The sequence below is a fragment of the Notothenia rossii genome (assembly GCF_949606895.1).
Source record: "Notothenia rossii genome assembly, chromosome: 9".
Lineage (NCBI taxonomy): Eukaryota > Metazoa > Chordata > Actinopteri > Perciformes > Nototheniidae > Notothenia > Notothenia rossii.
Genome location: NC_136907.1, coordinates 80206409 through 80210710, shown reverse-complemented (window position 1 = coordinate 80210710; position 4302 = coordinate 80206409).

Below are 4302 nucleotides of genomic sequence, written 5' to 3'. Positions count from 1 at the left end.
TCAGGGAACACCGGAAGCACACAACAACAGGGCTCATGGATTTTCAGAGTAAAAGCATGAGGATGAGCAAAATCAATTGGATTTAACTATTTACTGCAGGGCCACAATCTCACACACACACACACACACACACACACGCACACACACACACGCACACACACACACACACACACACACACACACACATGTATACACATATGTGTGCACGTTTTTAAATATGTAACTCCTGATGTTTTTTTATAAATATCATACATTTAATTAGATTGTATATTCATTTGTTTTGCACATGTAATCTTACATTACATTACATTACATTTAGCTGACGCTTTTATCCAAAGCAACTTACAATAACTGCATTCGACCAAGAAGATACAACCTTGAAGAAATCAGAATCATATAAGTACATCAGGTTTCATAGAGACAAACATTTCAAGAGCTACTCAACTGGCTTTAGATAAGCAAGTCCTTTATTAGTATATAAGTGCTTTGTTAGTAATTCTATCTCTGGAAGTGGAGTCCAAAGAGATGAGTTTTCAGTCTGAAGAAGATGTGTAAGCTTTCTGCTGTCCTGATTTCAATGGGGAGCTCATTCCACCATTTTGGATCCAGGATAGCAAACCCACGTGTTTCTGCTGATGGGAACTTGGGTCCCCCTCACAGTGCGGGTGCAGCGAGCTGTTTGGCTGATGCAGAGCGGAGTGCACGTGCTGGGGTGTACGGTTTAACCGTGTCCTGGATGTAGGAAGGGCCAGATCCATTCACAGCATGGTACGCAAGTACCAGTGTCTTGAAGTGGATTCTAGCAGTTACTGGAAGCCAGTGAAGGGAGCGGAGGAGCGGTGTGGTGTGGGAACATTTAGGAAGGTTGAAGACCAGACGAGCCGCTGCATTCTGGGTGAGCTGCAGAGGTCGGATGGCACATGCAGGTAGACCAGCCAGGAGGGAGTTGCAGTAGTCTAGGCGTGAGATGACGAGAGCCTGGACCAGAACCTGCGTCTCTTTCTGGGTCAGCTGGGGACGTATCCTCCTGATGTTGTAAAGAGTGTATCTGCAGCAGCGGGTTGTAGCAGAGATGTTTGCAGTGAAGGACAGTTTGTTATCTAGGACCACACCCAGATTCCTTGCAGTCTGAGTCGGGGAAACAACAGAGGGGCCGATGCTGATTGTTAGGTCAAGAGTGGGACAATCTTTTCCCGGAAGGAAAAGCAGTTCAGTCTTGTCAAGGTTGAGCTTGAGGTGATGAGCAGACATCCACTGAGAGATGTCAGCTAGACAAGCAGAGATGCGTGCGACGACCTGGGTCTCTGAGCGGGGAGAGGACAGAATTAATTGGGTGTCGTCAGCGTAGCAGCGGTATGACTTTCTTTTTTGGACCCCAACCTCCAGTCTCCCCAGTTGATATTCTGGGCTCTCTCAATAAAAACATCCTCCCCTCTGTCATGAACCTTGGAGCGACCTTCAATAGCACTTTTAAATTCGACCAGCAGGTCAGCACCGTAGTCAAATCCTGCTTTTTTTAAATAAGACTATTGGCTAAGACCAAGTCGTTTTTATCTTTTAAAGAGTGTTATTAACGCCTTTGTAACCTCAAGGCTGCATTACTGGAACGCTCTGTATGTGGGTATGGACCAGGCCTCAATGAGACGCCTCCAGCTAGTGCAGAACGCAGCAGCACGTCTTCTGACTGGCCATAAAAAGCGTGACCACATCACCCCAACTCTGGCCTCACTGCACTGGCTTCCAGTTCGGTTCAGAATTGATTTTAAAATCCTTGTATTTGTTTTCAAAGCCCTAAATGGTCTGGCTCCGCCCCCTAAAAGTCCCCTAATAAATCCTCCCTAATTGATCTCATTCTAACTAATGTTCCCTATAAATACTCATCTGTGGGAGTATTAGTGAATGATCTGAGTGATCACTGTGCTGTAGACACAATTAGGGACACTAAGGTTCAAAAGGTTAAACCTCGTATTATCATCAAGAGAGACATAACACACTTTGTGTAGCAGGGTTTTGTCCATGACCTGTTTGGGTTTGATTGGGGAAAATTGATCTGTGTGCTGATGTAGAAACTGCATGGTCTTATTTTTATCTTGGTTTTATGGAGATCATTGATAGACATGCACCCCTGCGTACATTTAGAGTAAAGGGACGAGACAATCCTTGGTTTTCTGCTGAACTGTCCAGTCTCCTTCATGAGAGAAACAAGGCCTGGGCAAAGGCTAGGAGATCAGGCTCAGAGGTAGAATGGCTACGCTTTAGGCAGCTAAGGAATAGCTTCATTTCACATGTCAAAAGTGCTAAGTCGAAGTACTATCTGTCAGTAACCACAGAAAACCTGAATAATCCTGGAACATTTTGGAAAGCCATAAAATCGATATCCACCGGTGAGATCCGTAATGAGCTACCTCCGTGTCTTACCATAGCATCTGGCTCTATATCGGACAGGGCCACTATGTTACATTGCTTTAATGAGCATTTTGTGTCCTGTGGCTCTCTGTTTGATTCTGTTACTAACTCTGCTTCTGTGAACACTACAGTCCGTGATGCTGAACAAGGTGGTCTGGAAAACCCTCAGTTTTACTCCTTTTACTGTTGATGTTGTTCGTGAAGCTTTAACCAAGTTAGATCCTAAGAAACCGGCTGGCCCGGACAACGTAGAGCCTTTCTTTTTAAAGATAGCTGCAGATTTTATGGCTCCACCTCTTACTTCTCTTTTTAACCTCTCCCTCAGCACAAACACAATTCCAAAAGTATGGAAGTTAGCTTATGTCCTGCCTTTACTGAAAGGAGGGGAGGCAACTATTTTAAATAATTATAGGCCAATCTCTAAGTTATCAGTTTTGGCTAAGGTGCTCGAACGCCTAGTGAGTGAACAGGTAAAGGTGTTTTTATGTAAACATGACATCCTGTCTGAACATCAGTCAGGCTTCAGAAAGCAACACAGCACCATCACTGCCACAATGAAAGAGGTGAATGACATTAGGAGTATCTTAGATAATAAGCAGAGTTGTGCAGCTCTATTTATTGACCTTTCCAAAGCGTTTGATACCGTCGATCATCACATCTTAAAGCAGAGGTTACTCAGTATAGGCATATCCAGCCATGCAGTGGGTGGTTTGTGTTCACTTTGATGGGCTGTCTTCTGAGTGGTTAAACCTTACTAATGGTGTTCCTCAAGGTTCTGTTTTAGGTCCACTTTTATTCTCCATCTACATCAACAGTTTAGGTGAAAATGTCGATGGAGCTACTTTACATTTGTATGCGGATGATACCGTGATGTACTGAGCAGGTCCCTCCATTCAGGAGGCTGGTGTTCAATTACAGGCTGTTTTTAACATTATTCAGACTCAACTCGCTGAGCTTAAGCTTCTTTTAAATGTTGATCAAACCAAGGTAATGCTCTTTTCTAAAGCTAAAAAGAAACCAGAGCCTGTTTTAGATATTGTATCTACGCAAGGAATAAAACTCAAAGTGGTTACCTGTTATAAATACCTTGGTATCTGGCTTGATGATTGTCTCACTTTTAAACTTCATGTCAATAACCTGCTTAAAAAGCTGAGGGTTAGGCTAGGTTTCTTCTACAGGAACAAGTCCTGTTTCTCGCTTGAGGCCAGGAAAAGGCTCTGTGACCTTTTGACCTGTGCTGGACTATGGTGATCTGATCTATATGAATGCACCTGCCCATTGCCTGGTCAAGTTAGATGCTGCGTATCACAGCGCTCTGAGATGTGTTACTAACTGTAAAGCATTAACCCATCACTGTACCCTGTATGCAAGGGCTGGTTTGCCTTCACTAACTGTACGGAGGCTCAGTCACTGGTACATTTTTATATACAAAGCCATGTTAGGGAAACTTCCATCCTATATCTCCTCCCTGATCTCACGGAAAATTGTAAGTGGCTCCTGCCTGAGATCAAATGCTGTGGTTTTATTAAATGTGCCAACTGCTAGGACTGTCTCAGGGAAGATAGCTTTTAGATGTGCAGCTCCTCTGTCTTGGAATAGTCTGCAAATTAAATGGAAGCTGAGCAATCTGGTGTCACTAAATGTTTTTAAAGCTCGGTTGGATGCTACTCAATCGGAAGCTATTGGTACCTGCTCATGTGGATAATTATGTAAATGGTGCTGTACTGATGTCCTTCTGTTGTTCTGTTTATGTTTTTATGTTTCATGTGGAACTACTTGAGCAGGTCTGAAAAAGAGATCAATGATCTCAATGGGATTCATCTGTATAAATAAAGGTTTGAAATGAAATGAAATGAATTCACCGTGTTGAATGCAGCAGACAGGTCCAGAAGGATG